The following is a 27,287-nucleotide window of genomic DNA, read 5'->3' as shown; positions in this document are numbered from 1 at the left end:
CCCTCCCCCAAGTGTACAAACTTCAGACCTCATAAATCTGAATCACGAGTAGGTCTATAGAGAAGCAAATGAATGATGTGAAGAGAAATTTTCCAAACACCCAAAGGTAAATGACTTCCTTTTCATGCTAGGGTCCTGTCTAATAGGCCTTTGTAAGGGTCATCTGAATTCAGAAGAGTATAAAGTTGTCTGACTAACTACCAATTATTTACTAGACCATTTAACAATTTATTAGGGTAGCCTTTAAACTTTGTAGAAAACTGCTAATGCAATGTTTTTTTGCCTATTGCTATGGATTGAATTGTGCCTCCCCACACGCTCTCTCAGTTTGTATGTTGAATACCTAACCCCAGTATGATGATATTTTAAGATGAAACATTTGGGAGGTTATTATATCGTGTCATGGGGGTGGTGCCTCATGATACGATTAGTGCCCTTATAAGAAGGGATACTAGGAAAAAAACAAAAATTAAACAAATAGAAAAGGCACAAGAGAGTTCATTCGTTCTCTCTCTCTCTCTCTCTCTCTCTCTCTCTCTCTCTTTCTCTCTCCCTCTCTTTCTCTCTCCCTCTCTCCCATCTGAGGATACAGAGAGAAGATGGCTATCTCAAGCCAGGAAGAGATATCTCACCAGAAACTGATCATACTGGCACTGATCTTGGACTTCCTAACTTCTAGAGCTGTGAGAGAATAAATTTCTGTTGCTTAGGCCACCCAGTCTATTATGTTTTGTTAGGACAGCCTGAGTTGACTAAGACATCTATAGAAAATAATTTTTGCCCTGTAGAGATGAAAATTATTTCTGAACATAGAAAAGAGAGCTCCAGGATAATGGTTTATTGCCCCATAAGAAATAAACTAGTTTTATATCTAACAATCTTATTTCTGCATTCATTCATTTTTGCTTTCACTAACTACATAAACATTATATTCTCTTATCATCTTTGAACTGGCTTAATCATTTTACTAAGTTAAAATAAAACTCTGACATACACTGTGTACTTGTATCAGTCATGTTTTTAATTTTGAAGATAATACTTTCAACAGTGAAGAGAATCTTTAGGAATTATGCCACATGTTGTGTAGTATATTCCATTTTGGTATCTCTTCATGAGACCTCAGTAAAGATTTAAATTTTTGGAAAAGCAATCCTAAAATTCTTATGGAATCACAAAAGACCTCAAATAGCCAACATTTTCTTGAGAAAGAAGAACAAAGCTGGAAGCATCATACTTTCTGATTTCAAACTGTATTATAAAGCTATAGTAATCAAAATAGTATGATACTGGCATAAAAAAAAAAAAGAACATAGACCAATGGAATAGAATCAAGAGCCCAAAAATAAACCCATGTTTATATAGTCAGCTACTATTTGATAAGGGAGCCAAAAATACTTAATGGAGAAAAGACAGTCTCTTCAATAAATGGTCCTGGGAAAATTCGATATTTACATGTAAAAGAATGAAACTAGATCCTTGGTTTACACCATTTTAAAAATTAATTCAAAATATATTGAAGACCTAAATATAAGACCTAAAACTATAGAAATTCTAGAAGAAAATATAGGAATAGACTCCTTGACATCAATCCTGGTAATGATTTTTTGAATATGAGACCTAAAGTATGAACAACAAAATAAAAATAAACAAGTGGGACTACATCAAACTAAAAGGCTTCTGCACAGCAAAGAAAACTATCAACAAAGCAAAAAGACAACCTGTGGAAAGAAAGAACATATTTGCAAATCATATGTCTGATACAGGGTTAATGCCCAAGATATATAAAGAACTCATACAACTCAATAACAAACAAAACAATCCAATAAAAAATGGACAAAGAAATCTGAAAAGATTTTTCCAAGAAAGATATTCAAATGGCCAACAGGTACATGAAAAGATGTTCAACATTGCTAACCATCAAGGAAATGGAAAACAAAACCATAAGATACTACCTTACACCTGTTAGAATGGCTGTCATTAACAAGATAAGAGATAACAAATGTTGGCAAGAAGGTGGAGAAAAAGAGAACACTTGTGCACTGTTGGTGGGAATTTGGTAATTTGGTACCACTGTGGAAAACAGTATAGAAGTTCCTCAAAATTTATAAATAAAACTACCATTTGCTCTAGCAATTCCACTTCTAGGTATATATCAGAAGGAAGTTAAATCACAACATAAAAGAGAAACCTGCATTCCCATGTTCATGGTAGCTTTATTTATAATAACCAAGACATGTAAACAAACTAATGTCCATTGATGAATGAATGAATGAAGAAATTGTCTCACACACACACACGCATATACACACTGGAATACTATTCAATCATTAAAAAAAAAAAAAAAAGAAGAAATCCTGCCATTTGTGACATGAATGGACCTTGAGGGCATTATGCTATGTGATATAAGTCAGACAACACAAATGCAGTATGATTTCACTTATATATGGAATATTAAAACATAAACAAATGAACTCATAGATACAAGAAACAAATTTGTGGTTACCAGAAGCAGAGAGCTAAGGACTGGGGGAGTTGGGTAAAGGTGGTCAAAAGGTACAAACTTCCAGTTATAAATTTGTACTGGGAATGTAATGTACAATGTGAATGTAGTTAAAAATGTTGTATGGTATATTTGAAAGTTGCTAAGAGAGTAGATCCTAAAAGTTCTCATCACAAGGAAAAAAGTATTCTTGTAACTGCATGAGGTGATGGATGTTAAATAACCTTATCATGGTAATCATTTCACAGTATATACATATGTCAAATCATTATGCTGCATGCTTTAAGTTTATACAGTGTTGTATGTCAATTATATCTCAATAAAACTGGAAGAAAAGTATAAATTATTTTTTAGATACTAGGCTGATTTCTTTCAAATGTAACACTATGTTGGCATTGGCCACGAGGTAGTTCAATTACATTAGGATTTCTCTAAATTTCTGTTAAATTTGAGTTGAGGTTAACATTTGAGGTCCACTTCCCTACCAGCCATGAGAAGGAAAAGTATCAGGTAATGTCTGATTGCTAAAAGGAAATGAGTTTCTCCCTTTCTTCTCATAGGATTGGTTGCTTATGCAACATAGTACTCTTTTGTGACTCCTTTTACTATATAATGCTTCCTGTGGTTTCTGATACTGATGGTCTAGGTTTTACAGATAAAAGCTACCTTTGCTCTTCGTTTTATCTGTATTCATCCATTTATTCAGAAAATATTTATCATCAGACACTATGTATGTGCCAGATACTGTTCTAAGTACTGAGGACAACACATAAACAAGTAACAACTCCTGTCCTGTCGTAATGGAGATTATATTCAATTAAGAAACACATACAACAAACAAACAAATACATGTGTTAAATGATGGTTAGGTGTTGGAAAAAATTTTAAGAAGAAAAGAGGGGTAAGAAGTGCCAGAACCAAGGATGAGGAGATAAGTTGAAATATTAAGTAAAGTGGTCCCTGGAATATGACAACAAAGCTGTTGGCATTAAACAATTTTTGGTGTTGGAGAACTAGCAAAGCAGATGCCTGAAGGATGAGCATTCCAGGCATAAAGAAAAGCAAGTAAAAGGTGTTGAAGCCAGAACATGCTTGGTACATCTGAGGACTCACAAGGAAGCCACTGCGTGGCATGAACCAAGGAGAAAGTAGTAGTACACAGGTCAGAGAAGAATAGTGGGAGAGAAACAGATGGTGTTGTAGGCCCTTGTCAACCATATTAAGGATCTAGCTTTTGCCTTCAGTGAAATGGGTCCTTTGGGGAAATTTTAGAGGAGGAACTTTGCCATCTAATGTTTGAAAAGAATCACTTTAGTTCCTATATTGAAGCTTGAGTGGAAGAGCAACAATAATGAAAGCAGGGAGACCAATTAAAAAGCTACTGCAATAACTCATAAGAAGCATTGGCAGCTTGGACTGTGGTAGAAGTAACTGAAGTGATGAGAAGTGGTTAGCTTCTGGATATATGTTGAAATTTGCTGATGGATAAGACATAGGGTCTGACAGTAGAAAGAAGATACCTGGATGATTCCATGATTTTTGGCTTGAGTAACTGGAAGAGTAAGTAGAGTTGCTATGTACTTAGCTGGAAGAACTGTAGAAGGAACCATGTAAAGGTAAGGAGGAGTTTCATTTTGAACCTGTCAAAAATGAGATGCTGGTTATCTATCAAGTGGAGATGTCCAACAGGCAGTTGGCACGTGACTATGGAGTTCAGGTGAGAGGTTTTTGCTAGAAATATAAAATTGGAAATATCAAGGCAAAGATAGCAATTAAAGCCATGAGAAAAAATGAGCTCAGTAAGGGAATGATGTACATAGAGAAGAGGTCTGAAGACTGAGCACTAAAGTGCCTCCCTATCTAGTTGTTACGATGGGAACAATCCAACAAAGGATTCTGAGAAGGAATGACAAATGATTGGAAGGGAAAAAATAGGTAAGTGTGAAATCCTGGAATTCAAAAGAAGAAAGTGCTTCAAGAAGGGAATGATCAGCTAAGAAATGCTACCTATGGAGCAAATAGGGTAAACACTGAGTACTGTCCCCTGAGTTTTGCAGCGGAGGTCTGGTGGCCTGATGAGAGCATCATTGTGGGAAAATTGGAAGTGAAATCCTGCTAGGACCTCCACGAGAATGGGAGGAAGAGATTGGACAGTGAAGACTGACAACTCTTTCAAGGGATTTTACTATAAAGTGGATGGTGGTGGTGGAGGAATGGCTCAGTGGCTGGTGATGTGGGATCAAGATAGCGGTTTTGTTTTTAAGATGGTAGGAAATAGCTACGCAAATATGAGTCTGTAGTGTGCAATGAGGTGGATTTCACTAGGAGAGCTGTCACATGTGTACAGTAGAGCGAGAGAGCCGAGAGAGATGAGCTTGAGTGACAATAATGATGAACTGTGGAAACTGAGCTAGATAAAGAGGGAATGAGGGATGGAGGGATAGGGAAAAGATGGGAGAATCAAGAGCCTGTACATGAGTCAAAGAGCTGCTGGGATTAAAGAAATTTAGAGTGGGAGAGAGAAACTGCAAGGTCAGCATATGGTGGCTGAGATGGAGAAGGGATCATTGTTGATGGCAATGACAAGTCCAGAATACACCCACAGGATGCTCTGGTGGCTCAGTGGTTGAGTGTCTGTCTTCGGCCTAGAGCATGATCCCGGGGTCCTGGGATCGAGTCCTGCATCGGGCTCCCCTGAAGCAGGGAGCCTGTTTCTCCCTCTGCCTGTGTCTCTGCCTCTGTGTCTCCCATGAATAAATAAAATCTTAAAAAAAAAAAAAAAAAAAAAGGGAGGACCACAAACCTGGATGAGCAGGATGTACCCTGCCACTTTACTGAGGTAGGCCTGTTCTGGCTGGTTGGTGCCTTGGCCCTGTCAGTTAGGAAGGTTATTCCTAAGTCCAAACAATTGAAAGTCTCATCACTGTGGACACTCACGTCCCCAAGAATTGTAAGAGGAGTATTTAGGGAGTGTGACCACGGGCTAAGAGCCTTCAGGGAGAGACAGTCTGTAATGACTGCCTGTCAAAACATTAGGTAGAAGTCGGGGGAAAACCTTCCATGCTGCCCCCACCCTCCAGACCACTGAGATGTTCCTGAAGTGTGAGCTCAGGACTATAGGGAAGGAAAACCCAAGGAGAAGGATTTCTGGAGGAGGAAAAAAGGTCCCCAAAATGGAGTACAGTCAGAAACAAATTTCACCAGCTTCACAATTTAGTCTTGGGCCAGCCCAGGCAAGTGCACTGGTCGGTAAATGAAGTTATGTCTTGTGGAAGACATAAGAAGACTTAATTCCCACATGCATATCATTCATTCCAGAATTCTCTGTGTGCTCATGAGTCAGAGAGAGAGAGATCATAAGCCAAACTACCGAGCCCAGCAACAAGGATCTGTTTTCTTCTTGTTCTGTTATCCTCTTGATTTATCCCTTCCTCCCTTTCTCCTCCTGTCTCCCTTATCAGCCAGAGCCAGGAGAAGCAATATCTAAAAGTGTTCAAGGTCTTCTGAGTCTGTTTTCCTTTCTTGGTAACAGCGGGGCCCTGGAACCATCTTCAGGCAGACCCATCTTTGCTGGGAGAAGACCCAGAGCTCTGGGAAAGAGGAAAGTCTCCCAAATTAAAGAGCTAATCAAAGACCAGGCCCATCTACCACCCATCGACGCTGAGGTGTCTTCATGAGACCTGCAGTGCTCCACCCATCATGAGGCAGCCTTCCCTGGGACTGTGGCTTTCACCACATTCTGACTGAGCTCCCTGGGGGGTACTGACAGGACTGTTTGGGACCATCAGCCACAAAGGCACTACATAACTCATGCTGAGGAAGCTAGTCATTTTTACCAAGGCCTGTCATACTGATAATCCGTGGCCATTGCCCCAAAGACAAATGGGACCTGTCCTCCTCCCCCATCCTTCTCTACCCCAACGTCTATCCTGCATTGTTCTTTGTCTCTGTAGCTTTATGATTTCTCAGTCTGCTTCTCCCATCTCAATCCTTTTCTCCAAACTTTTTATACTTCCCACTATGCCCTCTGCAGCCACCGGTCCACAGAAAATGCTTCCCCATTTTTTGTCTACAATATTATTCCACCACCATAAACTGAAGCTTACCTTCTCCCAAACGTGCATGGTCTCTTGCTTTCACCTCCAGTGGAGGCTACTGTTCTTCCTCCACGTCTGGAGGAGGGGTTGGAGTTAGGACTCCCCTAGCTGGGATTACCAGGACCAACATTCCTTTTCCTCCTAATTCAGTGATTGTTAAACTTTAACAAACATGAGAATCACCTGGAGGACTTGTTAAGACAGACTCCTGAACCCCAACCCCAGAATTTCTGACTCAGTAGGTCTGGGGTCGGGATCAAGAATTTGCACCCCTAACAAGTTCCCAGGTGACACTGATGTGCTGGTTTGGGGGCCACACTTTGAGAACACTGTGCCAATGTATGTGCCCAGTGATTTGCAAATGACCTTCCTATCAGAACTACCTGGGGAGCTTCGAAAAGTATGGATGTTTGTGTCTGCATCCCACGGCCTGAGATTGATTTAATTCACCTGAAATAGAGCTTGGGCTCTGAAGTTTTTAAGAGATCCAAATTGATGCTGTGTACAGATAAGTTTGGAAACAGCTGGTATCAAGACTTTCTATCTTCCCCTTCTCTCCTACCCATCCTCATCAATATAGTTAATCATCAAACTATACTTCTCACCTGGATATTCCCCTGTACCCTTGTGTGGGTCTCCTCCCCTCAGGAAACCCGTGTCAGTACATTTGCTCATTACTCCTAAATGCTAGCCATCAAGTGAGGCTGGAGAAAACCACATAGCTTTCTCATTCTATGGCTCACTGTAGTTGTGCTCACTCATTGGTTTTGAACTTCTTGGTTCTCTCTCCATCTCCCCTCACTATAATAATCACTATTAAAAATTAATAATAATTTCAAAACTTCACCATTCTAATACCCCTATGTGAACTCTTCAGATGACCTTCTACTTCATCAAGTAAAATCAAATCCATCAGGCATGATCTCTTTCAATTTTATACCCTAAGTAACCATTTTATCTGTAGCCACACCCTTTCTTTCTTTTATCCTTTCATCTCAGAGGATGCACCCCTACTCCGTTTCAAGGTCAACTCTTCCTTTTTTTACCTTGCCACACAAATCACCTCACTTCCTCAGCACTTAGCACGATTAACTACGTGCTCTTTCCATATGCCTTCGCCTCCGCTCTCTGCTAGCTCTAGACCCTGTGCTTCATTCAGCTCTTACTAGGTTGTGCCTCTGCCTCTTTTCCTTATTGCTCTCTCATACACATCCCAGCTACCATTTGTCAGCCCTTGCTGCTCACTGATGGCTGACTCAAAAGTAGGAGTAAATCTTTCCAGATGTTTCCTTTAGAGGCTTTTGAATTTGGCATTCAGAATTCTTGGTTTTAAATTTTTTCTTTTTTCCTCCTGCCTTGCCACATGACAGGGGGACTCTGCACTGTCAATATCACACTTCTTTTTATTTCTAAAACATAACTTCTTTGTTCAATATGCTAGGCACTAATGCCTCGGAAGCACAAGGCATTATATTAATGATACCTTTGCTTCCAACACATAATTTACTGTTCAACAAAAGGCAGACACATAGCTCCTGTCAGCACAATGAAGAAACAACAAATCCAGAAACCCTTTGGGAATCCAGTTGTCTGGGGATTTGAGGGTCTCCTATTCACATGGTGACAACTCCAGCGGAGGCAGGGGGAAAAAAATGAAGGAAAATGATAAAAACACACACAGGAAGCCCAGTCCAGGAAGGAAACCAACAAGGCAGACAAAAGAGTGTCTGAGTAGTTTTGTTTGCTCAACTAATACAATTAAATAAACCTTGGTTTAGGAAGTGTGCCTGTATTGGTACTGTGGCCCCAGTGTCAAACAGGGTCTTCAGGGCTAGGTGATATGTACTGGATTTCTTTCATCATGGCTGTGAAAATCCTTATCATGAATTTATAGCAGAGTACTTCTGTTGCTTCTATTCAAAATACAGAGTAATTTAGGAGGGATATCAGAGAAAGCTCTGGTGCTAATTTTCCTTAGAACTTACACTTAATTTAATACCAAACATTACACTGATATAAAATTACAGATTATGCATATGACGTTAAATGTTTTATTTATATAAAATTTCTTATTTTGACACAATATAAAAATATTTGACATCAAAAGCATCATATTTAAAAGAAAAAACTTCCAAAGTGGACCTTACCAAATTAAAAACATCTGTGTTTCAAAAGACACCATTTAGAAAGTTGAAATATAAGCCACAGACTTGAAGAAAATGTTTACAATTCATGTACCTATAAAGGGCTTGTATCAACAATATTTAAAGAACTTTTACAATTCAATAAGAAGAAGATAATAAAAAAATGTGAATAGATATTTTACCAGAGAAGATATACATATGGAAATAAGAAGAAGGAAAGATGTTCAATAGCATCAATCATTAAGATAATGCAAATTAAAACCACAATGAGATACCATTGCACACCCACTAGAATGACCATAATAATAATAATAATAATAATTTTTTAAAAAGACAGATAATACCATATGTTGGTGAGGATGTGGAGAAATTAGAACTTGTATGCATTGCTGGCAGGAAAGTAAAAGCCCCTTTGGAAAATAGTTTGGCAGTTTCTTAAAAAGCCAAACATAAACTTACCAAATGATCCAGCAATTCCACTCCTAGGAATCTTTGCAAGAGAAATGAAAACATATGTCCACATAAAGAAGTAGATGTAAATGTTTATAGAAGCATTATTCATAGTAGCCCAAAATGGAAAGTTTTCAAATATCCATCAGCTGGTGAATAAACAAAATATGGCAAATCCATACAATGGAATAATATTCAACAATTCAAATGAAAGAATCACTGATTTATGCTACAACAAGGATGAAATTTGAAAACATTATCCTAAGTGATGAAGGCCAGACGCAGAAGACTGTATATTGTATGTCTGATTCCATTTACAGGAAGTGTTTAGAAAAGGCAAATTTATAGAAACAAAAGCAGATCAGTGGCTGACTAGCATTGGGGGAATGAGAGCTGTGATTAACTGTAATGGGCATGAGGAAAGTTTTTGAGGTGATGGAAATTCTCTAAAATGAGATTATTTTACCTTGATAAAGCTATATTTTAAAGAAGTGATCAACTCATAGTTCTTTAAATTACCACTGAACAAAATTTCCATTTTTATTTTTTTTATTTTTATTTTTTTAAATTTCCATTTTTAATTGCTAGAAATAAAACATGAGTAAACACTTCCAAATATGGTATAAAAAATAATTACCCTTCCCCTCAAGCCCTAGGCTCAGTTATTTGCTACACACTGAGAAAAGGCTTTGGGGAGCTTCTGGTAGTTCATGAAGATGGTCAACCCTGCATCTGACCAGGCTGAGATGAGGAATTGACCATTAATGCTGAAAAAGTCTACATTCCTTCTCCCCTTTATAAAGGAGAGAAAAGCCAGGAGTTTGGATAGTCCACAAATTAGATCATGATTCTTGCATCCTAAGATAGTCAAATCTTTTTTTTTTTTTTTTTTGCCAGATACCAATTACTTTTGCCATCATCATATATTAACTATGATTAAAGCTTGTCTTATTCATCCCTCAAGGGTTATTGAACAGCATAGAATAAACACACTTGAAGTATTTTCTTATCTGCGACTGTACCAAAAGGTGTAGGTGAAGCACCAGGATCATTTCTGACATTTACTGAGCATCTTTCACTCAATAGGCTGGTGAGCCACACAATGAAGATGATGTAGCCTCTGCACTCAAGGAATTTGTAACATGCCTGGGAAAGAAAGCTAAGAAATGCTTATTAGTAGACAATTAGTAAATGATGAAAAGCACTGTAAAATCAAAGTGAAAACCTCAAAATGTGAGACAAGGGAGTTGCACTACAATATGGTTTGAATTCTGTACTGCTTGAACATTCTACCATTTTTTTTTTAGAGGAAAAATCCAGATAGCTTGTATATAGGCTGTGGCTGGGTAACTCAGGGATTTGTTAGGTTTCTGTGACAACTACTTATTTAGTGATGTTTTTTTGGTCTGTTTTTTAAATTGTATGAATTATAAAATTGTTTCATTTCTAAGTCAAGATCTCCTCAGTAAGGCTGAGCCAAATGTGTGTGCACACACTCTCATGTGCGCAGATGCACAATTTTTTTCTTTTTCTTTTCTTTTCCTTTTTTTTTTTTTTTTTGCTGATGCACTCAGTTCTGCAAAATGACAATGCTGATATTATAACAAGTAAAATCTTTCTACTACGATGACTAAAAAGGGTACAGGGCAAATTTCCCAGTACTGTACATGGGCATGTTAGCTTACTTTGGCTTACCAAACCACATGGAGGTCTTTGGGAAGTGATGCTAAGTGTTGTACTTGAGTTTCCCAACAAAATCCAGATCTGTTAAATGAAAGTAGACCACCATCATATGTCTGACACTTTTCATCCTCTTCTATGGTGAAAGAAATGGCCTCATTAGTGATTCCTTTCCTATTGGAAAGTCACCCCAACTTCTGAATAAACATGTGAATTGCACATGTTAATGATGACAGCCCAGATTTTTGCAGACAAATCTGCATTCAGTTTATACAGTGTTCCTATAGTCTTTACTATATTTAGCAGATTTTAGAGATAGGAGTCATTGTTTAACATAAGGTCAGGATTGAGGTTTAGGTATGAAGAAATGAAAGTTAAAATAATATCTTTCCCATCTGTTTTTATTCCAATCTCATTGTATTTATAGACCTCCATAGGAATGGAAAAGCAACATACCGAGGCATTGCTCAAATAATCCTTTTATGTGTGAATGCTCCTCCAGTTGAGAGGTTCTATAAAGTACATTCCTGTTTTTTTCTGTTTGTACCTGTGACCAGCCTAAAGACACTTCCAGAAATGAGCCTCCTCCTGTTTCCAAGGCCTGCCTTATACTTGGCCTCAACCTGCTCCCACCTCCTAGAATGCTATACCGTTCACTCATGTTCCAAATTACATTATAAGGTTTTATTTCATCAGAAACATTATTCTGACTTCCTTTTAACAATCTTGTCTTGAAATGCAATACAATGCAGAATATTATATTATTGAAAATGATGCTTACCCAACTGCTTAACTCTTGAGAAAAAAAAATCAAGTTAGACCTTTATTTCACATGACATGCTAAAATAAATTCAAGTGGATAAAAGCATTGAATATGAGTCCATCAAAACATAAAAATACTAGAAGGAAAGAGAGGTAAAGTTTTTTCTGATATATGGCTCAGAAAGTCCTTGCTAGGAAAGGTTAAAATCAACTGAAAAAAATTGTAAAGGAAAATATTGAACTGACTACATAAACAGCAAAATCTATATGTATGTAAAATTATTAATAAAATGAGTAAACAATGAATTAAAAATAGTTGTGAAAATATCAATAAAACTAATATTTTATATAGAAAACTTATTTAAATCAATAAGAAAATTGTAATATTTCTATAAAAAAACTCTTATCCAAAAAAATGAATTAGCAATTTGTAAAAGAAGCCAATTTATAAGTGGCTATTTTATTTTTCTCTTTTTTCATATTTAAAAATTTATTTTTAGAGTAGTTTTAGGTTCTTAATTTTAATTTTAGCAAAATAAGAAGAAGGTACAGTGAGTTCCCATATATGCACTCTCCCCCAACATGCATAGCCTCTATAAATGGCTATTTAAAAATGTTGAGGTTTCCCCCTTATCAGCAGTGGAACTAATAAGAATTAAGGCAAGAGTAAGATCTGATTTTTTTTTTAATGACTTGTCAATCTGATAGAGAATAACTGCCTGGTATTGGGGAAGAGGAAGCAAGAAATGCCTTCCTTTATTTGTAGGAGAACAAACTGGTCAAAATCTTCTGGAAGGCATTTTGACAAAATGTATCAAATGCCTTTAAAATATTCATGTGTTTTGACAGATTAATTCATCTACTAGGAACTTATATTATGAACCACACACAAATATATGTATTTAGAATGTTATATTATTTACAATAATTTCTAACAAATCACAAGTAACCTTTAGGTCCAACATTAGTGGAGTAGTCAAGGAAATTAGGGAGCAATCATATAAAAGACTATTACGTAGTCATTAAAAAATATTTGGGAAATATTTCAAATGACACAGGAAAATGTTTTTGATTTCATAATAGCTACAGTGTTCCACAGCAGTACAAAATGTATTTCAGCCATGGAAAATTCATTTTTAGTGAGTAGAATAAAATATATAAATTGACTGTACCTTTCAGTAGTGGGATTTTGGTTGATTGTCATTTATTCTTTATACTTTCTGAACTTCTCTGCACAGAGAAAGAATCAATAAATTGAAAAGGCAATCTATGGAATAAGAGAAAATATTTGCAAATCATATATGTGATAAAGGGTTAATATCTAAAATATAAGGAATTCATACAATTTAATAAAAACAAATAATCTGATTTTAAAAGGGATAGAGGATCTGAATAGACATTTTTCCAAAGAAGATATGCAAATGGCCAACAAACAGATGAAAAGATGCTCAATATGACTCATCATCAGGGAAATGCAAGTCAAAACCACAATGACTTATCACCTCACACCTTATCAGAATGACTGTTATAAAAAAAGATAAGAGATAACAAGTGTTGATAAGGATGTAGAGGAAAGGGAACATTTGCACACTGTTGGTGGGAATGTAAATCAGTACAGCCACTAAGGAAAACAGTATGGAGGTTCCCCCAAATACACATATGCATACACAAACACAATGGAATATGGTTCAGCCACAAAAAAAAATAAAAAAAAAATAAAAAAGGAAATACTGCTACTTAAAACAACAGGGATAGACTTCAAGGGCATTACGGTAAGTAAAATAAGTCAAACAGAAAAAAGACAAAATCTATCTGATGTCATTTATATAATCTAAAAAATGTCAAGCTTATAAAAACAGAGATGAAAACAGTGATTACCAGGGGCTGGAAGGTAGGGGAAATGGGAAAAATGTTGGTTGGAGGGTTCATAACTTCTAGTTAGAAGATGCATAAGTTCTAGGGACCTAATGTACAACATGGTGACTATAGTTAACAAAATTGTATTATATACTTGGAAGTTGCTAAAAAAGTAGATCTTAAATGTTCTCATTACATTCCCACAATATAATTGTGTGACCCAATGGAAGTATTTATTAACCTTACTATGGTAACCATTTTTGCAATATATATGGATATCCAATCATCACATTGTACATCCTCAACTTACATAATGTTATATGTCAACTATATCTTAATAAAGCTGGAAAAAATAAAAATATGAAAAATTATTATATTCTTAGTGGAAAAGTAGAATTCAAAATTTTAAGTACAGTATATTTATGCTTAGGTAAAAATAAATCTTATTCACAGGAGTAAAGATAAAAATTACCTAAATGAGGGGCTCAGTTGGCTCAGTTGGTTAAGCATCTGGCTCTTGATTTCAGCTCAGGTCATGATCTCAGGGTAGTGAGACTGAGCCATACATCAGTTTCCACAATGGGTTCCACACTGGTTCCACTCTTTCTCACTCTCTCCCTCTGCCCCATCCTTGCTTTCTTTCTCTTTCTCTTTCTTTCTCTTTCTTTCTCTTTCTCTCTCTCTCTCTCTCTCTCTCTAAAAAAAAAAAAAAAAAGGCCCAAAATACCCCTAAATGTGACTGTAGTTCACTTTGCGGGGGAGACCACACATGGCTTTTTTTGTCTTTTCCATTTGGATCAAAATGTATTGATGAATTTTTATAGTTTAAAAATATTGTCAGCCATTTGTCAAATAATTCATGCAACAAATACTGATTTCATAACCACTCTGTGCCAGCCAGGCCCTATGTATGCCATTGCTGGAGATTCCAAAATTGTTATGACAGAGTTTTTGCTCTCAAGGAAATCATAGCCTAGTATAGAAAGAAGAATAAGATGAAGAAGAAAACACAAAGTTAAAATATCTAATCATGGGGTGCCTAGGTGGCTCAGTCAGTTAAGCGTCTGCCTTCAGCTCAGATCATGATCCTGGGGTCCTGGGTTTGAGCCCCGCCTCGTACTCCCTGCTCTGTGGGGAGTCTGCTCCTCCCTCTCCCTCTGTTCTGCCCCACTAGAACTCTCTTTCTCAAATAAATAAAGAAAATATTTAAAAAATGTCTAATTGTAAGTTCCATAATAGAAGAAGGTACTGGCTACTACTATATTGGTGCTTTTGGATCCCAGAGGTAGGGCAACTAATTAAGGCTGGCTTGGAGAAGAAGAGGCAACAGGGGCATATTTCACATGAGGGTCACCAAATAATGACATGCCATGATGAAAGGTTTAAGAGGGGGTTAAGTTTATCACATAGTCAGATGGTAATATCTTAATAAGGGTGACTGTCACATGAAATGCTTTTAAAAGAGGATTCTAGGATGACCTGTAGGCTTCTGGCTTAAAGGTGCTGGTATCCTTTAAAAAGACAGAAATGCCACTTTGGGACAAGATGCTATCCCCAGTCTTGGTCACGTTGAGTTTGGTGTACCTGTGGCTCTACTAATGGGGGTGTCTTGTGATAGATAAGAGTTTGGGAGACAAAAGCAAAGATCTTAGTTGTGTGACTTTGGATAAAGAACCGAGAGAGGATGTAGAGAGGGAGAAATGGAGCCAAGAACCTGGGACAGTGCTCATTGGAAAACACACATTTAAAGAGACATTGGAGAAGAACCCATCAAGAGACAAAAATCAAGAGTGAGGCCCAGAAGCCAAATGAGGGAGAGAGCTGTGATTCAAGGTTCTGAGTACTACAGAGAGTTCCAAAGAACAAGAGCTGAAGTGCCAGGGCAGTAGCCAGACATTCTGTCCAATCTGTGTATGAAGGGAGAGCAAAGTAGGAAGGGAAGCTGGGAAGATGGGGGGAGAAGACGGGAGTTGGGGAGCAATAGCACTGTTAAGGCATTGCTAAGGTCCAGGAGTACGTTACTAATATCCACAGGAAACCCACATGTACCAGATGTTGGAGTCTTGCTATAAAGGCAAGTAAGACATGTATCCCTGCCCTTACTGAATTTAAGATGTTATGGGAGACAGGCAACACCCAAATGACTAAAGAATAACTACTTTTCTTAAACTCCTTTCAAACTTGACTCATGGTCACAGAATGTAATATGTCAGTCAGATGGCTCTCAGCAATACATGCCTGGCCATCTGAAACCTGAGCTGAGGGCCCAACCAAGCTCAGATAGTGTCATTATCACAGAGGTTCTTGTCCTCTGTTACATTCAGTTGCACTCCAACAGTTCTGCTGCTAGACTCATTAGATGCTCTCTGTTCCCAGCCACCCGAAACCCCTGCCAGGGCAATATTGTCATCCGAGAGCCTCTTATACATGTATCTGTCCCAACAGAAAAGCAATGTCTATTCAGAGGACAAATAGACACAGATTTGCTCCCTTCAGGTATGTAAGCCACCTAGTTGCTTGCATGCTCCTTCGGTCTTGACATTGTTTCTAGTATATGTTTTGTCTCCCCCTGTGAACTGTCGACCCTTGTAAAACTGGGAGATTGAGTCTGGTTTTTCATATGCCCCACAGATTCCGGTGCTCAGTACTTTCTACAGCCTGTGCCCCTTCCTCCTTTCTTTCTACTTTGAATCTGCACATGATGTATGGAACTGAAAGGGTGATCTCGGGACCAAGAGGTGACAAACACAAGGGAAAGGTCAAAAGCATCACCAAGTTTCTAACCATGACATCATCAAGCTTCTGAATCAATGCCAACAGCCAGCTAATACAATAATTTATGAGAGAAAAATGCTTTTTGGCCTAAGCCACTTGTAAATTGAGTTTTCTGTTTCCTGCAACTATATGTCATCTACCCAGCATCCACCCTCCCAGTTCCTCATGAGCAGAATCCTGACTTTGTTTTTTTTTAATAATAAATTTATTTTTTATTGGTGTTCAATTTGCCAACATACAGAATAACATACAGTGCTCATCCCGTCAAGTGCCCCCCTCAGTGCCCGTCACCCATTCACCCCCACCCCCTGCCCTCCTCCCCTTCCACCACCCCTAGTTCGTTTCCCAGAGTTAGGAGTCTTTATGTTCTGTCTCCCTTTCTGATATTTCCCACACATTTCTTCTCCCTTCCCTTCTATTCCCTTTCACTATTATTTATATTCCCCAAATGAATGAGAACATATAATGTTTGTCTTTCAGAATCCTGACTTTGTTCAGGTATCTTCCCTTCCTCCACTTTGCTAGGTGCCTCAGGTGATGCCAATTCCAGCTCCGGTTCCAGGGGTGGCACTGATTGGTCAAGTGTAATCCCATTACCTTTGCAGTGTTAAGGAATCAGTGAGGCATGGTGAGGGATGGGGTGTGTGTGTGTGTGTGTGTGTGTGTGTGTGTGTGTGTGTTGAAATCCGTTTGGAGCTTCTGAGACCGATGAGTAAGAGGAATCTGTCTCTCTGCTTCTGGGGAATATTGCTGTGACATATTACAGTCACCTTGCTGCTCCCCTGAAGATGATGCCAACACAAATCTTGTTATTTTGTGGGGCAGCAAAGACACAAAGATACCTAGGTCTTTGTGGACATCATTACCCCCCTGCCCAAACCAACTGGCTTAGAAGGCTGCCTAAGCCTTGAGCTTCCATGCTGTCACAATGTTAATTTCTTCATTATTTCATGTAGTTTGAATTGGGTTTTTTTTCTACTTCTCCTGAAAGCACCTTTGCAGAAAATGAGGAGATTTTTTTAAAGTTCAGTTTGTGAGGAACTAACTCCAGCTTTTTATCAGAAAAGGTACATCAAGTATCAATGCTTGTGTATTTAGCATTTTCAAATGCTTAACAATATCAGTTTCCTCCTTCCTGAAAGTAAAAACTTTAGATATAGTCAAGGGTCTAGCTCAACATGTGTCCTGAAGCAAATGGTAATTTTGCTGGTCAATCTGACCCAGCCAGAAGAGCGCTCTGATTTATTAAATTTGTGCCTCTAAGGAAGATAGAGAAATCGATCCAATAATAGACTATCTTCCTTGATGGAGTTTTAGGGGGAAATGAGCCAATGAGAAATAACATTCTCTCTTCTGATAAGACTTGAGGAAAAGATACGAGTGATTCATCATTGGAGCTGGGGCTGGTACAGATGGCGTTTCCCTGACCCCTAACATTTCAGTCCCCTCTGGAACTATAAAGATAAGGACTCCAGGGAATGATCTGTGGTTGGTGTAATCAGCACTAATTAATTAATTAACACAAATAATTAATACTATGTCTCAGAATCATTTCATCCCATGGAGAGGAATGCCTTGAAACCTGCAAGCTTCGTACAGGGGGCACAGGGCTTGGCATACAAACGGCACTAGAGATGATGTGTAAGTGGATGAATGAAGGAAGCTAAGGCAGGTAGGACTGTTTCTATAGTTTCTTCTCTCCCTACTACATTAGTCCAGTAAATCATCCTCTTTTTCTTGTTTAGATGTTCATTGATGAATATAGCTGAACTATGCAGGTGGTTTAGGGAGACTCAGAGTAGCCTGTCTGAGGTCACTGAGCTATTCCAGAAGCATTCTACAGCACACTGCCTCAACCCCTGGGCCAAAACCTTAAGCTCAGAACTTTTAGAAGCTGTGGGCTAGAGGAGGGCTCTGGGTGCTTAGGCACTCTGGGTTTAAACACACACTACTGGCCCCAGTCCCCAAGTCTGTCATGCTCTTCTGAGAAGATGGCTGCATGAGGCTGTCACCACTGCCATGACAAATCCTTCAAAAATGCTCTTGGAATGTTCCAGGAATATAGCCACATCCCTCACCCACTCAGGGTGAGATAATCTGGAGACTATGTTCCCAGACAAAGGTATCAAATGTCCACCTTGCTTTTGAGGCTCTTTAGAAGATATGTCTTCCTAAAAGGCTTAGATCTTATAGTTATTTGAATGCAGGTTCCCCCATTACCTGAAAGTAGATCATCCCAATGAAATCTTTCATAAGCACAAATGGAGTAAAGTGAAGAAGGAAGGAGCAGTTACCATTAATTTACATGAAAACATTTTTAAGCATTCTCAGACTCCAAAAATAACCTCTCTTAGGATTTTCTGATACTTTAAGATACATCTTGCTAACTGACTCATGAAACAAATTGAAATAAAGCCCAGATGCTCAGAGGCAAAGTTCAAAGCTCTGGCAGCTGAGATGCTGAGTGTACTTCTCCGGAAGGAGCAGGTGGGGGGCCCCTGTCTCTGCTCCGGGCCATCAGCCTCTGTAAGGGGGATTGAAAAACAAGCACCAGACACATTCTTTTCACTTTTTAACCTTTTTTTTTTTTCTTGGTAAAAATGAAAATCCTCTTTGGATTTCTTTCAGTTAGTAAAAACAGGTACCAATATAGGTCTTTAGTAACAGCAAAGTGGAATAACGTGAACTTTCAAAATGTGGAGGATACTTACCTCACACTTGCTTAATAAGCAGAACTATGGGGCACCTGGGTGGCTCAGTCAGTTTAGCATCTGCCTTTGGCTCAAGTCATGGTCCTGGGATCCTGTGATTGAGCCCCACATTAGGCTCCCTGCTCAGTGGAGGCCTGCTTCTGCCTCTCCTCCCCACTTGTGCTCTCTGCTGCTATCTCTGTCTCTCTCTCTCAAATAAATAAAATCTAAAAAAAAAAAAAAAAAAAAGCAGAACTATAACCAGACATGTATTCCCAATTTCAACCCTGAGGGACTGAATAGTTTTACCTGTTCTAATATAACTTCTGTGAATGCCCACGACCTAGCACGGTGAAACCTCACATATTGCTCACATATTGCTCACATATTGCTCAATACAATTTGTGGAATTAATGAATAAGTTTTGTGGATAGCTACAGTGGAAATAGACATAGGGGATTCTTTCCTAATATCTAAGTACCTCACATTTAAAGCAATATATATGGCAGGCAGTTTAGCTGACAAATTGGATAAGAAACAATGTCATGGGAGGGAGGATCTGAATGCTGAAACTGGAAGGGTTTTCTACCTTGCATCTCATGAACATATATTACATTTGTTGCTTATCCTATGAGTTATTGGCATCGTATTAGGTGCTATACATATGACATCGCATTATATTCTCACAATGACCTCATACAGTGGACACTATGGTGGTAGATGTCATAATTAAGAATAGTTGGGTTATAATTAATATAGAAATGTCTAGTTTTTTTAGGGTTAAAGATTCTTTTGATAGGTGAAATTTGCTAGCGAATTCTTGTTCTAAAGGTGAGGAAAGTCAGGACCGAGGGGACGAAGCCATTTTCCTATAGTCACATGGCTAGAAGTGGTCTATGCACATGCTTGGCCACTTATCCCATTAGAGGGATAAGAAACTGATCAGATCTCAAAGAGGCTGGGATGCCTGGGTGGCTCAGCGACTGAGTATCTGCCTTCAGCTTAGGGCGTGGTCGCAGAGTCCCAGGATCAAGTTCCACATCGGGCCTCCTCTAGGAGCCTGTTTTTCCCTCTGCCTATGTCTCTGCCTCTCTGTGTCTCTCATGAATAAATAAATAAAATGTTTAAAAAAATCTGAAAGCGGCTGCAAGAATAGAGAGAATTTTGAGTCAGGTGGACACTGAAAATATTTCAAAGCTGTAAAGAACTCTGAGCACTACTAAAACCTGTCTTGGCATGGGTTTGGCTGATATTTTGTCCACTTCCAATGAGAAATTTTCAACTCTTTCCCTGTTAAAAAAATATCTGTCACGCTTTAATCCAAGTCATCAGTAACACTAGACTTGTGTATGAAGAAAAATGCCAAGGAAGAGGGATGGAAGTTAAATGCTTCCTCTGAACTACAGTGCTATCATGAGGACAATCTTGTTTAATCTTCACAACACAGATACCCACTCTGCTCCACAGGTTCACTCACAGGACTTGTGTGTCTTGAACTCTGTGCTGGGACTTTCTCTTCCTCCCAGAGGGCCCTTCAGTACCACCACCATCAGCCTAAATCCTGCTTTTCCACTAATGTTAGCTCAAAGCTACTCACCATTCCAGCCTGCAGTGACAATTCCAACTGCTAGCACTTACTGAGCCTTTACTGTATGCCAGGCCCTGTGATAAACATTTTAATTATTTTTTTTTACAGATTTTATTTATTTATTCATGAGAGACACAGAGAGAGGTAGAGACATAGGCAAAGGGAGAAGCAGGTTCTCTGTGGGGAACCTGATGCAAGACTCGATCCCAGGACCTCCAGATCACACCCTAAGCCAAAGGCAGACACTCAACCACTGAGCCAGCCAGATTCCCCTAAACACTTTAATTATTATTTAACTGCCACAATAATGCTATGTAGAAGGAACTACTGCTAGTTTACCAATGATAAAGCCAAGTCACAGAGCAGGTAAATAACGTCCTGTGGTCATAAAGCAAGGAAGTTGCAGAAGAGTCATCTCTTTTTACTTGTTGGTCAACCATATGTTTCAAAAATCTATTTGATATGGGGGCATTTAAAATAGTCCCTGGTGTTTTATTTCTGAGGTGGTTGTCTTCGAGACACTAGAGTACCTAGATTCAAGGAAATGCACCCACTCACAGTAACTAGTTGAGTAAATCTCACATGAATAAACTGCCTTTTGGAAATTTCTGTTTTCAAGGTGTGTGTTCATCCTACTGCATCCTTATTTTTTTGGTACTTGACTAATACCCTAATTCCTCAACAGAGCTTTTGGATGCAACTTAATAGCTGTGGAATGGTTTTAGTTTTATCACAGTAGGTAGTTGTGATGCTCTGAAAAAGATTTTTAAAATGTAAGATATGGTTTTATAAATAAAAAATTAAAATCATGATTTTAAAGAATATCTAATGACATAAGCTCATGATATAGTTAATAAGAGCATGGCATAATGCCAAATATATAATATCCACCCATAATTTAAATTTAAAATATTCACCTATAGATACATATTTTTAAAACCTAGAAATAAATGTTAAGAGTGGTTAGCTCTAGATCATAGAGTAATAGTGTTTTTCATTTTCTTCTTTATGCTTTATTTTCCAGATTTCTACAATGACATGAATTGCTTTCATAATCAGAAAACAACAACAGAAAAGCATTCTCTAGCAAAAGGAACTAAAGCACTTTAAGGGAAATGTCTGAGTTCATGTCTAAGGCAGGAAAAGTACAAGGTGAGGCTTGACATATTTTTTCAGAAAGAAAGGAAATGCTCAAAAGCTAATGGGATTGTGTCAAAGGGTTTCAAGAACCAGATCAAAGGGCTCCCACTAGCCAAAGTCAGAACAATTAGAGCATCAGAAATAATGAGTATCACTAATGGCAACACACTGAATAATAGTGAGAGAAAAAAAGAGAAAGGGAAAAGAAAGGAGAAGAGACAAGATAAATGTTATAATGATCATAAAGATGGTTATAAACACCATCTCACAACCGCCAATGTAATCATTAATTAAGGCAAGAATAATCAACAGATGCTAAATCTATCAGGTGAAAGGTTTCTGGGAGACTAGATAATGTCACTGTACAAACAATTTATTTACTGCAAAGGGAAAGATTCCTTCCTTTAGTAAGGAAGAGATTTGGCAGATCCTACCCTAGCCAAAAGATCAAACTTCACATCACTAAAAGTGGAGCAATCTGACAGCATGTGCCTTCTGATACGATGCAACATGAAATTCACAACATCTCTGAAGTATTCTTGGCAAAAATATTTAACCTGAATCCAATCAAGTTCTAGATTTGAATCGAGGAGAAAGAGAAAATATGAGCAAACAATAAGACAAATTCAGAATGTGATATACCTTGTAAGACAATTGTCTTAGATTCTTCAAAATGATGGTGTAATAAAAAGAGTAGCATTGGGATCCCTGGGTGGCGCAGCGGTTTGGCGCCTGCCTTTGGCCCAGGGCGCGATCCTGGAGACCCGGGATCGAATCCCATGTCGGGCTCCCGGTGCATGGAGCCTGCTTCTCCCTCTGCCTGTGTCTCTGCCTCTCTCTCTCTCTCTCTCTGTGACTATCATAAATAAATAAAAATTAAAAAAAAAAAAAGAGTAGCATTGCCCTTTCTCATATTTAACATATTTTGGTCTTTTAGAGCAGTTTTAGGTTTACAGAAAAATTGAACACAAAGCATAGAATTCTCATTTAACCTCTCCTAATCCCTGCAATTTCTTTTATTATTGACATCTTGCATTTAGTTTCTCATATTTGCTGCAATTGATTAACCAATATTAACACATTATTATTAATTAAAGTCCATAGTTTACATTAGGGTTCACTATTTGCATTGCACAGTCTATGGGTTTTGACAAGTGTATACTGTCATGCATCTGCCATTATAGTATCATACAGAATAAGCTTCACTGCCCCCCAAGATTCTCTGTGCTCCATCTATTCATCCCTCTCCCAACCCATTCACCCCATGGCAACCACTGATCTTTTTACTGTTTCCATAGTTTTGCCTTCTCCAAAATGTCAGAGTTAGAATCACACACAAAAATTTAACCTTTTCAGACCATCTTCTTTCACTTAGCAATATGCATTTAAGCTGGGATTACTCTGAAAAGTGATCAAATAGAGTAACACATGAACTTACATTAGATCCTAATTTTTAAAAAGGGGAATATAAAAGACATTCCTGGGATAATTGGGGTAATTTTAATATGGAAAGGATAATGGGTGAAATTGGGGGAATTATTAATCATTGCTCAGATATGATCATGCTTTTTTTGGTTAAATCTAAAAAACGTCCTTACTCTTAGGAAATGAAGCTAAAAACATTTAGACATTAAGTATCCTGATGTCTGTATTTATTTGCAAGTGCTACAACACATATGTATGTGTTTGTATGTGTATGTTTGTATATATGATTGTATATATCATGTTTGAGAGAGACAGAGAGAGAGTCTTTTGCAAAATAGCACTATTCCTGAAACTAGAAAGATAGAGGTACTACTATCACTTAAGCTTCTGTATCTGTTTGATATTTACCCCTTAAATATTGAAGAATTTGCCTGCCTTTGCTACAAAGTCTTTTTTGGTTTAGTTCTGCCAGAATCATTAGCTGTGTTCCCTCACCATGACTCGAAATCAATAGGGCTCCTCACTTAGTATGAATTTGAGGCTCAGATGCCTGTGGTTAGTGCTCCCAGTAAGTATATTAGTGGATAATCAGTTGTTTTCAATTATTTACTATTACAAAATAATATAGCAACGAAAGTTCTTGTATATATATATATTTGTCGGCATTTTGTGTAAGAGTTTTTCTAATGTATTATTCTTAAGGGTTGTATTGCTAGCTAGATGAAAGGTATGTACATCTTCAAACTTACTGGATATTACCGATGGATTCTCCAGAGGGAACTAATTTTATCTCCATGAGATGAAATGAATGAGAGTTTCTATTTCTTTTCCATCATTCATTCTCCCATTTATTTATTCAGTCAACAATCTTTATTGAGCAACTACTTATACCAGGTACTATCCTCGGTACTGAAAACAAAACACAGTCCTTGCCTTCAGTGAACTTATATTTTAAAAGTAATGGTTGGGGAAAGAGGAAGACAAACAATAAACAAATATATGTGCCAGGTGGCTGTAAGTGTTGTGAAACCAAGAAAGCAGGGTAAGGCATAAAGTGATCAACAGTGCTATTTTAGGCAGACTGATATGGTAACCTTGGCCAGGGGAGCAGAGCCACAGGCCCACCTTGAGCCACAGAAGATTATTCCCAGGCCTTGAAACTTTACTGGATTTTAATATTGTTTAGTATCTATGATTCCCTTCTACTCTCCATTTTCTCTATTTTGTAACAGTGATGTCTATAACTGTCCCATCATTGTATTCTGGAAGCAGATAACTTTTCTAGTTTCATGGGTCACATGGAGAAGAATGTTGTACCAGGATGGATCATACCCAGAGTATCTGCCATTCCTGGTTTAGATAATTTAGATAATGGGATATGGGATGTGGGAGTTGACAAAATTTAGATTTTGTTGTTGAATTGATTCTTTAATGGGTTGAGACTTATAAATACAGGAATTGGGTGAATGCATTTTGCATGTGGGAGACACATGAACCTTTGGGGGCCAGAGGGCAAAGTGCTATAGGTTAAAAAAATGCTCCCTAACTCCCACAAAGATTCACATCCTAACTCCTAGAACTGGTTAATTTTACCTTATTTTTAAAAAAGTTTTTGCAGATGTGATTAAGGACCTTAGCAGTGGGAGAATATTTTGGGTTATCCAGTGGACCCTATCTCCAATTGTAAGTGTTCATATGAGAGAATAGGAAAGATGATTACACAGGGAAGAGGAAGAGGCTGTATAAGCACAGAGGCAGAGATCGCAGTGATGTGACTCCAAGTCAAGGAATCCTGGTAGTACCAGAAGCTGCCAAGGCCAAAGAACCAATGCTTCCTAAAGCCCCTAGATCATGCACAGCCCTGCTGACATCTTGATTTGGGCCTAGTGGTACTGATTTCAGATTTATGGCCTCCATATTTGTGAGAGAATAAAGTTCTGTTGATTTAAGCCATCCAGTTGTGGTCAGGAGCCACAGGAAACTAATCCAGGCAGTCGGAGAGGTCATATTTCATACACTGGTACTTGAGAAAAGAACAAAGAGCAAGGGAGTGAGCCATAGGGCTATATGGGGAGAACACATTCTGGAAGGAAAGAACAGCAAGTGCCTAGGAAGGCCCATGCTTAGAGTCTTAAATGAATAGCAAAGAAGGCAGTATGAATGACTGTAGTAAGCAAAGAAAAAGTAATAGGAGATGAAAGCAGAGAGCTGCACATAAGGGACAGAAGATGTTGCCAGACCTTGCAGATGGGAAGGCACTGGAACATCTTGAGCAGAAGAGTGCCATGATTTGACTTAGGTTAGATTCCTTTTCTGGGTGCTATGTCCAGAAGAGACCATGGGGAACAGGGTGAAGATAGGGAGCCTAGTTAGGAGGCTCTTGCTAATGTCCAGGAATGAGATGATGGTGATTTGAACATGGACGGTAAGCAGTGGAAATAGTGAGAAATGACTGGATTAGGAATTTTTAAATTTGTAGATAAATTGTATGTGGAATGTGGATAAATTGTATGTGGAATGTGAGAGAAAAAGGGGGATAAGGAATGACTTAACCTGGTTTTTGGCCTGAGCAACTGAAAGGAAAGCATTACCATTTCTTAAAACAAAAAGACTGTGAGAAGAGCACATTTGGAGGGTGAAGAATCAAGATGTTAGCTCTGGATATGTAATGTCTGACATACCTATTAGACATTTGGGATGTTTAGTAGGCAGTTGCTTCTCTGAGCACGGTATCTCCATGCTGGAAATAAAAATCTGCAGGTCATCAACAAAGAGATGGTTTAGAACACATTGGAACGGATTGAAATCAGCTAAGCAGTGAGTACAGATAAAGATGAAAAGATGTCTGGAGAACTTAACCATGAAGCATGTCAACACATAGACATCATCAGGAAGAAGAGAAACTGGCAAACAACAAAACAGAACAAGACAAAACAAAAAATAAAACCAACCAAAGAAACAAAAGCTAGCTCTGAAGGAAGGGCTGGTGAAGTGGGAAAAGAACTAATTAGTGTTCTGCACTAAAAGGCAATGAAGCAGTACCAGAAAATGTCCCAAGGAAATGATTTTCAAACTGGAATTATCCATCTAGACAATGTGTCAATCAATGTGAGAATGATCCAATATGAATCCTAGGAAACAGGAGGCCCATTATGGAAGAGAGGGAGAGGGAATTCCTAGAACAATGGTGAAGGGAGAGGACAGAAATCTCTGGGAAAAGGATGCTTTCTCTAGGGGAAAATGGAATTGACAGTTATCTGATATGCTTGAAAATGGATGTGTGTATGCATGAGTGTGTGTGTGTGTGCGCGCGCGCGTGCGCAAGCATGTGGGGGATGTGGGGAGCAGAAAGGAGGAGATGGGCTAGTTTTAATATACATAATGGTGGGAAGTCAAAAGGTAAGAGCTAAGATTGATAAAACAAAATAGCAGTTTACGAATATTATTCACCTAAATATTGAAAGAAAAAGCTAAAGAGGTGAAAGTGACTGCCATTGGGGAATAGGAATCAAGAGGGGGAAGGAGTGAGATAATGGGCTTTGGTTTTTTACTTATAAACCGTTAAATACAAGAAGAATTATGTGCACATAATACTTATTTTAAAACATTAATTTTAAAAGAGCAAAATATAGGTATTCTGTAATCAAGTGAGCACAATTTCTGGGGAATAAAGTCAAGTTAGCTGAAGTCTGAGCATTCAACAGAGTTTTTCAAAGGGCAGCAATCAGGGGTTGGTGAGTGTATGTTGGGAAGTCTTGGGGGAACCTGAATGGAAGTTCAAGAAAGAATGGAAGGAGGAGGAGGTGGAGATGGCTTGTGTTTTCACCGTTTTAATTCCAGGGCAAACTTATCTATTTCTGTTGTGGTCTGTATTTATTGTGTGTGTCCTCTTTAAGAGAGTTTTCCTACATTTTCCTTTAAAGTTATTGCCCATGCTTTCTTATTATTCTTATTATTTGTTAAAATGATAACTTTATTTTAAAATAAAAGATGATAACACTCAAACTTTCTCTTCCCACAGTTTTCTAACTTCCTTGTACAAAAGATCAAATCATTTTTTTTCTCAAAGAGAGGGTATCTATCAAATATTCCTTTTTTGGAATGTCTCATGGGATAATTTGAAACAGCCCTCTAGCAACTCTGATATATGAAAGTATTCATTGTATTTTTATGGGCTGA

Source organism: Canis lupus, chromosome 9, assembly GCF_048164855.1.
Source record: "Canis lupus baileyi chromosome 9, mCanLup2.hap1, whole genome shotgun sequence".
NCBI lineage: Eukaryota > Metazoa > Chordata > Mammalia > Carnivora > Canidae > Canis > Canis lupus.
Note: the sequence above shows the minus strand (reverse complement) of the source record.